The sequence below is a fragment of the Myotis lucifugus genome, unplaced genomic scaffold, assembly GCF_000147115.1.
Source record: "Myotis lucifugus unplaced genomic scaffold, Myoluc2.0 scaffold_10, whole genome shotgun sequence".
NCBI lineage: Eukaryota > Metazoa > Chordata > Mammalia > Chiroptera > Vespertilionidae > Myotis > Myotis lucifugus.
In genome coordinates this window covers 14,244,464-14,257,839 of record NW_005871058.1, presented here as the reverse complement: position 1 = coordinate 14,257,839, position 13,376 = coordinate 14,244,464, and positions in this window count along the sequence as shown.

Genomic DNA, 13,376 nt, shown 5'->3' with positions numbered 1-13,376 from the left:
TCCAAAAATGTATACATACACTTTGAATAATTACAAAGGCAGTGTTTATTAAAATAGATTTCATTTTCAAAATTGAGCTATCAGCTGTTAGGTATATATACATTTTGGGGGACACCCTGTATATAGTGGATGAGGAGATGTGTGGGGGATGGGCATTGATCGCATAACCAAATATCCAGCATGTCAGAGGGAAGCTGGATCAAATTCACTGAACTGAATTGAGTAGGACCAATTCTGTGCTCAGCTCTACACCAGCTCTACACGGAACAAAAATGAGAAACACTCCATTTTCTATTCTGGGGCTTACAGTGTTGTTAAGGAAACAAAGCTCATACATATTAGACAGACATGATATAAGATGGCATAGGATTGCATTACAATTAGACAAGTGAGAATAGGGTATAAGTGATGTAGGCTGTCACAGGAGGGAGGAGGGGACAAGGAGGGCTTGCTAAAGGGACTTGGGAAAGGTTTGGATTTTAAGTAGAATCTGGAGATGTAGAGAGCAATGAAACACACATTCCAAGATGAGAAATGTTCTGAACACTAGTTCGCTGTAGGAACTGATTCTAACCTCTTTGCAAGACAGCAAGGAGAACAGAGCGAAGGCTTTGTGTTAGGGAGAGAGCGGTAAAGCCTTTATTCGATCTAATCTCTATGAGGTTATCACTGCTCTCACTTTGTCACAGTAGACCTTAGGGTAATGGGCAACATTTGAAACATGGAAAACAAAATGCCAAAATGTGAAATGACATGATCGGTGTCAAGGTTATACTGCAAGGTGTTCACATAGGATCCAGTTGTCCAGTATTTTTTGTTTGTTTAAACAAACAAACAAACAAACCCTACCGTGATTTTTTTCAGTATTATACAAACGTTTTTAAAATTGTGACTAGCCTTATATGTAATTGCAAATGATTATCAGAGAAAACAAAACAGTATATTAACTTCTGATCTAATTAAAAATATAACAAAGTGTAAAATCTTCATATTGTCTTCCGGTTATGTAAGTTGAAAAGGTACTTTTGGGCCCTGGTTGGGGTTTGTCCTATGGGTTGTGGGCTCGATCTCTGGTTGGGGTCAAGGTGATCGAAGTTTCACTCTGACATCTATGTTTCTCTCTCTCTCTCTAAAAATCAATAAAAAATATATTTTTTAAAAAGTACTTTTGGGTCTATATGTCCTTTAGATTCCCACAACAAATCTTTGAATAGAAGGCAAAGTTTATGGACACATTCTATTGTAATAACCTATCCACAAAGTTATATTTCATTGTATATAAGGAGAATGTATTTCAAGTAGCTATTTAAAAATTGTGTTAAATCATACAGGCAATATTATTAGTTGAGAATGCTAGTAATTCAATGTTATTATCCAATTGTTTATAACCTTCTCATTTTTCAGAGTCTCTAGGTATTGGAGTAAGTGGAATGATAGTTAGAAATTCTTACAAGCTGAAATTTACTTCTCTCAGCTATAAATTCTTTATCTAGTAAATAAAAGCTCATCTTGTGCTCATAAAGTAGGGTACTACAGTTCTTTTCAGCTATTTTAGTACATCTTGAATGTGCTTTCTTTCTAACTGAACTAAGAATTGTGCTCATAAATTCTCTCTGAACTCCTGAAAGCCACAGTGAGCACTGCCTACAGAGAATCTATTCCAGCGAATAGCCCTGGGATCACTATGCTCTGACATTGAATAAATGGATTTGATCTTCCCTTTTAAACATTCAAGGCTACGAGTAATGCAATCTCAAGAAAACACAGGATAAAAAAATCGGTGCGGAGGGTGAGGAATCCAGGCTTATATGTCTCACTGGGCCAGAAAATAGACTAATTGTCCTTTGAAACCTCTATCTATTTTCAAGTCAGATGGAAGAGAGGGATGGGGCCTCCCACGTTCACTTTAAGTGTAGCTACAGCCTGAGGGTTGCCTGGCTTTTTCGCGCAGGCTGTGCACTACCCAAGGCTAACTGGCTATGGGGACAAGCGGGGTTAACTTCAGCTCTCACTTGCCTTGCCAATCTATGTGCCTACATGCGAATATATCTCCTTGGATGATGGGGTATCTTTTTATCATTCACACAAAAGCTCTGTATGAACTGGCACTGGCCCTACTCAATACCACCCTGTTAGTCCCCAAAACAAGTGTATTAATTGTGTCTGGGGAATCCTGAACCACTGTCATAGATGTTTTCACTCTGTCTGTCCTAGTGAACATTGTGCCTCCTTTCTCTGTGTAAAGACCATGTGGAAAAGCTGCAAGTTCTCAATTCATGTTTAAGACAATTCTCAACTCTCTTTAGTAGAGAAGAAAAATATTTCAGCTTCATAAAAGAGTATTATTTATGTTCATTCTCTCTTTCTGTCATGAAATAAAATAAAATATTTAGCTCCAAGACAAATAGTGCCATCAGTTCCTTACATAAATCCTCCTCACCTGCTAAGAATTCTGGGCATGACTTGCAAACATACTTTGTAATTCCATAGTCAACATTTTTATTCTAACTCAGAAAGCTCTCCTTTGTCTTCTCTGCCTTTTCAAATCTCTCTCCCTCATTTTCCAAGCTCAGGACAAATTATACTTATTTAAGAATCATTTCATTTTTCTCTCTTCTGTGGTAGCATATTCCTCCATCCTATGTTCATTTCCATAACCCACAGTTGGGTTGATACAGCCCAGGGTCCAGGCTCTAGTACAAGGCCACGTAGCTTTAAGCAGGTTAGCTTGGGTGTAGTAGGAATAGCAGCAGCAGCCCCAGTAGGAAGAGAGCTTGGGAGAAGAGGCAAACTTGGTGGCAGCAGCAGCATCAGGACAATACCATGGAGATGAGGAGATGAAGCATTTATCATAAGGAACAGCATTGCTTCAGTCCTTAGGCTTCCAGCAGAGACTACTGCCATTAGTGGTGCCCCTGGGCCAACTCGGAGAGTTCTTGATCCCACTGATACTGCCTGGGAAGGGAAAGAAATTCAGGGCAGCTAGGAGGACAATGTTCACCTTGTGGGTATTCATCCATAATATTATATGGATGATAGTATGGATGAGTGCCTACTATTATTTTATTCTGTTACTATTAAAGTGCCTACTATTATATTATTCTATTACTCATAACTCCTTGATTTTCTGCCTCCAGCTAATGAGTGGGGAATCATGGCATACATCATCATCACCAACATGCCCAAATTGCCTTTGTGTAACTCTGCTACCCCCTCAAGCTCTTTCTTGCTGTATTTTACTAATATTTACTTGTATCTCCATCTTTATACTCCTTTTTCTTTCCAGCATGATATTATTCCTTTTTTTCTAATATCAGGAACCAAATAGGCCAAGCACACCAAAATACTCTATTGACTCTTTTTGAAATATGCCATTGGGTTTTCTCTGGTGTCTTTGTTCATATTCATCATCCCTCTATCTTAATTAATTTTCCAATTTTATTGTTATATTAAAGTCAAACCCATCTTTTGATATGTAAGTCAAATTCTAATGCTTAGAGTATTTCCTGAAATAGGATTTTTTACTTCTTCACAGTATACATCTTACATATTTAGAAGCAATCTGAGGCATGATGAAACATTAAAGGCCAAATACATGAGCCAGGACACCAAAGTTCCTGGCCAGCAAGTAGGGGTCTAGAGGTTGGAGAGATACATAGACCACCTCCATGATGTTAAAGCTAAGAATGTAAAGCAAGTGGGAAAGCAGGTCAGATCCAAGAATTGTAGCCAAAATTTTGAATACAATTAGGGCATTGAGGCTAATGTAAAGGATTGATGGATGATCCAGGGGGTAAACATGGAGCCTAGTACATTGGAGAATTTTTTTTGAAGTTCATGTCTACCTCTAGATAAAGCTTTCTTGTTTCCTACAGAGTACTTATCAGGCTGTTCATTGAAAGTACTCACCTCCCTTACTAGACATTGTGTTGTACTCTTCTTCATTTCACTTGTGTTGTCTATCATAGTGCTTTTGTACAAAGGGATATATTTTATTTTATTTTATTTTTTAATCCTCACCAGAGAATTTTTACCCCATTGATTTTTAGAGAGAGTGGAAGAGAGAGGGAAAGACAGAGAGAAATATTGATGTGAGAGAAGCACATTGATTGGTTGCCTCCTGCACCAACCCTGACCAGGGCCTAAGCCAGGAGGAGCCTGCAATTGAGTTACATGCCCTTGACCAGATCAAACCCGGGACCCTTCAGTTCATAAGCCAGTGATCTATCCACTGAGCCAAACTGGCTAGGGCCACAGGGATATCTTTTAAATTGTAGTTTTGAAGATGAGTTGAACTTGTGGAAATTATCAAGAATTCAATTTTACACATGTTGCGATTATAGACTTGGAGGGCATCCAGAAGGAAATATCTGGCAGTCAGTTGGATTTGAAAGACTCAAGATCCAGAAGGAGTAAATGGATGAACAGATATATTTGGATGATTTCCACCTATGATGAAAACCAAAGTAGTATGTATAGAGATAAAAGAGGTCTAAGTTAAGGATTGAATATAGGAGATAGACATTTATTTATTCAACCAACATTTATGAATTAAAATGCTCCAAGCACTTAGCTACAAAAAATTATATAAATATACTTAAAGGAGTAAAAAATAGTATCTACCATCAAAGATCTTTAGTCCTGTTGTGGTTATGCCAGACTAGTTAAGAAGATGATTGCAATATATACTAAGTGGATAAAAAAGTATATTTAAGAAAGTGGATGTGACAAGCAATGGTCTAAAATGGTTAAAAAATGAAGTCAAAAGAAAGACAATTTTATTTGCCTATAATGAGAACATTGGTCACCTTTGAATATTTTGTTTTAGAGCAGAAGTGAGGCAATGTACATGTTTGTTATATTGGTTCGGTGATGACATAGAAGATACATATACATTTTAGTAAATCTTGCATTGTTATTAGGTATACTTACTCAGTAAATTGACATATCTGTATGTTTCTTTTCCTTCAAACAAGTATTATTTTTCAGCCAAATGTGATGATGTGAATAATCTAAATGTTTTGACATTCATTTTTAAAGATTGGCTTTTAGTGGTCATATTAGTCCAAATCCTCTGGCTCCAGAATCCAATGTGAGTGAATTGCTTGGAGAAAAGTGTAATGAGGTCATATCTACAGGGTCCCATTTTATTCTTTCTGTATAATAACATACTTTTCATCTTCAATATAGTTTTATTGTTTTTCTTATTTTTTTTCCAATATAGTTTTAGACATCTAGAGAAGATCATTCACTGAGACCATTTCAAGGTAATCAATATTTTTAAAGATTTGAATTAAATATTGATGATCCATTTTGTTTGCTGAAATTTTGTTCCAGTGTTACTTTGTTATTTGTAAACTACCGCTAGCAGCTTACAGTTTCACATTATTTAAAATGAGAAGGAAAACCACGCTCTACCACATCTCACCAGGAAAAGAAAATTACCTTTCCCAATTACTAAGTATTTAGAAAAATGTGGAGTCCACATGCAAAAATTTCACAACATATTGAGAAAAATACAATGAACCAGTTGTAGAGAAGTAACACTAGCCATGCGTTGCTAAGAGATTATGCATCACTTCTGAAAGTACAAAGCTCAGAGTCTGTGCATAACCTGCAAATGTTAGTTCGACTGTTTTACTCTTTAGAATATAAATTGATAAAGATTCTGCTGAAAGATATTATTAATCAATGGTTATTCTATTGACATATCAATTATAAACACAAGAGAGAGACTATCCCTGCGGTTTTAACAGAAACAACCTCAGAGGATCTGAGACCAATGCTTTCGTTAGGGTAAAGGAGAAAATTAAGTTGTTTACTTCTGCACAGCTTCCTCATCTGGATTCTGGTCTGGTACACTGAAAAATTAATGATAAGTCTTTTTAAAAATTCCTTTATTAATTGTTATTTACTCTTCATTAAATGTTCATTTATATTACACATGTGGATTTAAATATAATTTGAGATTTTGATGTTTTTTTTCCGCAAATCCTCCACGATACTGATCAACATATGATTTGACAAATATTCAGAAATTACTGGAAGCATTTCTTAATGAAAGTCCCATTAACTTCATTTTTAAAATAATTTGAGTAGTGAATACCTAGCATGAACTTTTAATCTGGTATAAATAATATACTATATGTTTTCACAAGTACACATTGACTAATTTAATGCTTCTAAATGAGGTTAATAGCAAGGTAAATCAAATTCAAATATTTATTAAGTGAGGGACTCATTTAATCAATTGAATGACCTACCTTTGCTGGATATTATTCTAGGTGTTGAGCATAGCACTGTGAGGAATTGTGAAGTCTATGGAATTTTATTCTACTTTCAAGCTAACAAACTAGCCCATTACTGCATCATGGATGCTGGCAAAAGACATGAAATTGTTGAGTCAGAGATAAAGGACTTTATTACTCATGGCACAGGAGGCAGCCTGAGCTTCATGTTTGCTCGTGTCAATTTCTCATGACCCCCAAATTCCACAGGATGCCACAGTGGGGCCTGCATGGATGCCTACACAAGAATTGAGTTGTGTTGCAGGAGAGGAACACTGTGCTATTTTGTCTGGGGGAGGATATTACCTCTTCCCTCCATAGTTGTTTGCTACAAACATAACCCTGAAAAAGGGCCCAGGTAAAGACCAGTGAGGGCCTTATAATCTTAGCATACCTAGCAAAACTGTGCAGGGAATCTTAGGGCCCATTAGCAGATTGCCTAAGCTTGAGATCTTTATCCCTACAGAGTTTACATTCTTATATTAGGATTCTTTTTGGTTTAAGGGATTTCATCTTAGGTTGTTTTACTCCTTCTGAACTACTGTCAACATTATCTTAAAGTTTATACTGGTCTCTTCCCCATTTTTAGTTTTGATGCTTTATCTTCCATTGCTATTTATATCTTCTTTGTAAGTCACATTTTGTCTATATCCTAGAAGCCACACTTTTGTCCTAAAGGCTGGACTGAGTCCCTCGAGACATTGTCAGGTAAATTCCTCAGAGCTTCACTACCCATTCAGGGCATCTCTCATGCCTAAAGCAACTGTCCTATGTAGGCCTGAAGATTCAAGTCAGTCAGTTCTTCCCAAGCCATTATTTAGCCTGGATCACCCTGACTTGGGCCTCAAGACTCTGGGCCTGTGTCTACTATATCCAGCTAGCTGTTATACATTTATGGTTGAAGAGGGTTGTCTGTTTTCTTTATCCCTTTATTTCTTCTATGCTTAGCTCTGGTTCTTTATAGCATGGTTGAGCACTGGAATTTTGCTTTGAGTGGAGCAGTATTAGAAAGAGAAAGGTTTGATGATATGACATAAAAATAAATATTTTGCACTATCCTCTGAAGTCCTCTTAAAAGCACTTATTCTGAATGCTATTCCAGATAGCATTGGGCACAATAGCCAGGTTACTCATCAGTACACTATGGCCCTGGTAGTGATGAACATAGTCAAGAAGGAGAAGAGAGGGAGAAAGTATAAGACGCTGCAGCTGTGTGGGTAGGCCTGTATTGTATGTTTCAATCAGCAACAGTTAATTTTTGATGTGACTTTGTATATGCATGCATGAGTCTATACATGACTCATGTTTAGAGGAGGTTATGTTTTGTAAGTACATCTATGCATACACACATATCCAAGACTGAAATAACTCACTCATGGCATATTAGGTCCACGATATTTTCATGGCTTTAGAAAGCTGAATTGGTCAGTTCCTTACCAGTTTCATTGTCATACAGAAATATATATTCTGTGTGGGAAAGAGACAATGTTGAATAGGCAAAGGAATTTGTATGAGAAAGAAACAAAAATTTTGAAAGAGACTTAAAATCTGTGACTAAATGAGAGAAGGAAATGACATTTTGAATACAATGCCCTTGTCAGGATACATTAGAGAAAATTTATGTCACTGACAAGCTAAAGAAAGAGGTATTTGTATGCTACTAACAGTTAGTACAATTTAAATGTGGGGGGAAGAAAAGTAAAGAGAAAACTGAAAGAGAACAGACTATATAGAAAGAACAACCAATAGAAAAAATTAAATGTTTAGCCATATGTAATGATTCTTAAATATTGGATCTGTGCTGATGTGGCGTCTGGAATTTTAGACCAAGTACTCATATTCACTTTGGGTTAAAATCATTATTCCAGTTTTGAGCCAAGAATTTACCTTCATCATGGCACACAGCTATGAGCATTATAAAGTATAGAAGAGTGTAAGTTGATCAGGCAGACATTCTACTGGTTTTATAATAAAATGCCCAAGTTATGGAGGCCTCACGGAGATGATGCTGTAGTCAGAATTGCAAATATTGGCTCAATAGATGGTTTTGACACAGAGTTTCAAGCAGGGAACCTGACTAAGTGCTTTTTATGAGTTAACATAAGTTAAGGGAATCTAAAAATGTTTCATAAAGTTGCATGAAGGGAATTAATTTTTTTTTACTACCTTCCACAAATGCCCAGTTTCTTAAGAAATTGCTTTTCTTTTTGGCAAATTAGCCACCTACAGAATTCATTCAAGTCGCTGCCTTACCCATCAGCTGAAGCTGACTCCTCTGGGGACATGGCTGTGAGTGTACAGCCTGTAGTTAGTAGGCTTTAGACCACTAGTAGGAGGAAGTCCCTCCCAGAACCCAGAGAAATTCAAGAGGGATCAGAAAACTATGAGTCATGCTTGGCACAAACCAAAAAGTGCTTTAGGAAGGTGGGCTTTGGAGGCCAAGAAATGAAGGAGATTAAGTGAGAATTGACATACTCCAGCTTTGGGGACTATTTGGCTAAGATATACTGAGCTCAAGTAGGCTTTTAATAAATACTTGATTGATGAACTCACCCATCAAATCCTCATGAATTGTGGAAGCTAAAACTGGATTTGTATGTTAATGTCATTACCATTTATGTATTATAAGACTGAGCAAACAAGTAAGTAACCTTTGTTGGTAAGACATAAAACTTTATCTAAAGAACATGGATAAATAAATATCAGAAATGACCCTGTAATTAAGGGTTTATACCTTGGGAGACAAGACACACCCATGACGGGAGAAATACTAAGGCAATAGAGTACCAGATTAGTTCTGAACACATTTGTTTCCCTACTTTCTCCAGAGACTTGAACTAGATTCTCTTTTCCTTTACCCTCTTTTATCATCCCTTTACCATCCTCAATTCTTAGTGTTGAGTTGGAAAATTTAGATCATTTGTAAATTTTCATCATCATTTAATTTGAGAAATACAGTGTAGGCAGTAATTGTGAGGGTGGGACAATTGTGGTAGTAACTGTGGGGGATGGTAATTTTCGGGCTTGTAGAAAGAGGACTCAGATAACTAGATATATGTGGGATGGGTATCACAGGAAGAAGGAAGAGCCTGAGTCAGCCATGTTTTAGGAATGAATGAGTAGCCTTGTTTTGCTGAAGTTAGTAGGAAAAGAAGACATTGGGAAAGAAAAAAATTTTGGAGAGATATAGGGCAGTGGGCAGAATGTTAACGATCATACACAGAGACTTATTTAACCTGTAAGCAATGAAAAGTCAATGTAAGTTTCTACATAAGTGTGTAAGTTATACCAAGCAGTTTTTATGAATAATTCTGGGTTGTTGTATATAGGATGGATGGACAATGTGAGGAGGTAAGAGGTAGTCAGACTACACAGTAGCCCCAACAAGAGCTAGAAATTAATTACATAATCATCTTATTCGGCTAACTCCATTTCTGATCATATAAGTGTGTGTGTGTGTGTGTGTGTGTGTGTGTGTGTGTGTGTTGGGGTAGAAGGTGAGGACAGAAGTTTCTTCAGGTCACAAGCTAATCAATAGTAGAGGCAGTCTAAAACTCAGGCATCCTCACTCACAGTTTGGGACTATTTCCCCTATATCCCTGCTAGGAATCTATTGCAATGTCCAGAGCTAACAAATGAAGGCCTGAACTAGATACTGCCATTTGCAATTGAGATGAAAGACACTTGAGAGGAAATGTAAAGTAAGAGCCAATGAAGACATGATTGGTGATTGGATAGTATGTTCAGTTCCTATTGCTGCTCTAACAAATTACCACCGACTTGATAATTTAGAACAACACAGATTTACTATCTTACTAATTTGGAAATTCAGAAGTCTGCAGTGGCTTCCCCTGGCCTAAAATCATGGTGTTGGCAGGGCTGAATTCCTTCTGGAGGATCTAGGGGAAGATCTGTTTCCTTGAATTTTCCAGGTTCTAGAGGTTGCCCACTTTTCTTGGCTTGTGGCTCCTTTCCATCTTCCAAGCCAGAAATGACCTATCGACTCTATCTGAAGCTATCACTCTAACACTGACTCCTCTATTTCCCTCTTCAATCCTTAAAGTATCCTTGTGATTACATTGGGCCCCCTATATAAACTATAATTTTGTTGTTTTAAAGTCAGTTGATTAGCATCCTTAATTCCATTTGCAGCTCTAATTTCTCTTTGCCATGTAACATAATATAATCACAGTTTCTTGGATTAGAACATGGCTGTCTGTGGGGGTTGGAGGAAGGAGGTGTCATTATTCTGCCTACCATGGATAGATTATACTAAGGTAAAATAAGTGAAGGATAACTTCAAGATTTTGAACTTGAGAAACTGTAAAGATAATGACACAATGACAGAAATAAGGAAGCCAAGAAGGAAAACTGATATATGAGTGCATCATCTTGAGAAATGTTGAGTTTTAATTAATGTGTTATATTCAGATGAAATTTCCCAACAGACAATTTTTGAGAACTCAGTGTTAGGAAAGTTGCTATTTGACTAGTGCCAATTACTACTATGGTAAGATCTTTTTTGTGTTCTTAATTTTTCTATTAGTATATTTCAGTATATTCAATAATTTCTGCAGTGACACTTAAAGATAAAGTACAGAGGGGTGTTTGCTATGCACTAAAGAAACTCACATTATGATTAATATATTTCATTATTCTAGAATTTAGTTATTTTACCTTTAAAATAATTTTCCCATTCACACACAGTTTTATGTTACATATTAAAAACTGAAAACACAGCTCTAAAGTATTAGCATCAGTGTTTCAATGGAGTTCTATGCAACTTCAGATGAAAATCCTTCTATGTAGCACATACAATATTCAAAGTACTGAAGCAATTTCTTTTGTATGAAGAAATTGCCTCAGTACTTTAAATATAGTATGTGCTACATAGAAGGATTTTATGTAGCACATACAAAATCATAGCAATTGGCCATGATTCAAAACATTTTCAGATAATCGCACATATCACTAACAGGCACCAATGTGTGTTATTCCAAATAACATTCCAGAACCAATGCCAAATTTATTCCGCCTAGTATATTGCTTCACAAGTTTATTTTGTGATCAAAGCAATGCTGATAGCGTACAAGAAAAACTAGCAAGATAGCAAAACTTATATGATATAGTAATTAAAAGAGTATTGTAGTAGCAATAAAAGACAAATAAACCAAGGGGAAAGATCAATAACCATAAACAGACAAAATCTATACAGAGAACTTGATGTATAATAGTTATGATGTATAATAGTTATTAATCAGTAGGAGAAGGGTTCTGGGTCATTTAAGGAAAAGGAGAAAAGTATTTCTCTATGTCACAAGAGACAAAAAATAAATTTCAGGTGGATGAAGATTTGTAGATGACAAGGGAACCCTCCAAATGTTTAGAAAAATGTAGCAGAATAGATTCATGTCACTCTAAGCAATGGCCATAAGAAAATAGTTAAATTTAATGATATAAAAATGTAAAATCTATGTCTGACAAAGTTGTTACTTAAAAACTTAAAACAAATCAAAATTGGGAAATATTTTTGAAATACATGTAACTAATAGAAGACTACAATCCAGAATACATGAAGAGTTTCTGAAGTCAGTAAAATAAGATAAATAAGTCAATAGGAAAACAAGCAATGGATAGGGGAAAATGGTATAGAAATAACTTCCAAAAGGCAGTAAACAAGCAAAAAATGCTCAATCTCACCTGAGTCTAAAGAAAATATAATGAAAATACCATGATATATTATTTCACCACCATCACATTGGCAAAAATTTGAAATGATGATAATACAAGTAATGGACGGTGTAAGTGGAAATAGCATTATCAACCACTGTTGATTGGCAAGGATGTAAATTGGTACAGATGCTCAGGAAATTAGCTTATACTTTGTTTAAACTGATCATGACCACTAACCCAGTAACTTTCAACTTCAGGTATATACCTCTGGACAAACATTTGAATGTAATCAAGGACATAGAAACGTAATCAAGGACATTTTTTCTAGTATTTTTTGTGGTAGTGAAAGTTTGGAAACAATTTGAATTTTCATTACTGGAGTAATGGATAAATTAGTTGCTCTATTTAACACAGTGGAATACTATACAGAATTTAATGTACAATGTTTACATATGTTTACATGGACACATTTATATATTTTATACACCATACTCAGTGTAAAAAGCAAGGTGTAAAAACTATTTTTTATACCATTTCTATAAAAAGTAAAAAAAATTCAAAACATTTATTTTTTTATGAATATACACATAAATAGTAAACGGATAAAAAATATACATGGGAACAATGTGCATTAACTTTACGATAGTGGTTATTTCTAAGGCAAAGTGGAAAATGTGAAGAGCAGGGATTCCAACTTGTAGCCTTTTGTTTTCTAAAAATATTGGTACACAAATGGAACAGCAATATATGTTTAAATATTGAAGTTATGTTAATGGGTGTCTACTACATATCCTCAGTGCAATATGTAGGTTTTTTTCATTCCATATATTTTTTAGTAGTTTTACTGACATACAATTCACATACCATACTTTTCACCAATTAAAATTGTACAATTCAATGGTTTTTAGTATATTCACAGGGTATGTATATGGCCATGTGCAACTACCACCATAATCAATTTTAGAACATTTTCATCACTCCAAAAACAAACCAGGTACCATTAGCAGTCACTCCCCATTTCCTTCCAAACCTCTGCAGTCCTAGGCAAATACTAATCTACTTTCTGTCTCTATAGATTTGCCTCTTCTGGATGTTTCATAAAAATTGAATTATATAATATGTGTTCTTTTGTGATTACCTTCTTTCACTTAATGTTTTCAAGGTTCATCCTTGTTGTAGCACTTCATTTCTTTTTATGGCCAAATATATTCCATTGATTGGGTATGTCACATTTGCTTTCTCATTCATCAGTTGATGGACATTTGGATTGCTTTACACTTTTGGGCCATTATGAATAATGCTGGCATGTACATTTGTATACAGTTCTATGTGGACATATGTTCATATTACCTAGGAGTGGAATAGGCAAGTCATATGCTAACTCTATGTGTAACCCTTTGAGGACCTGCCAAACTA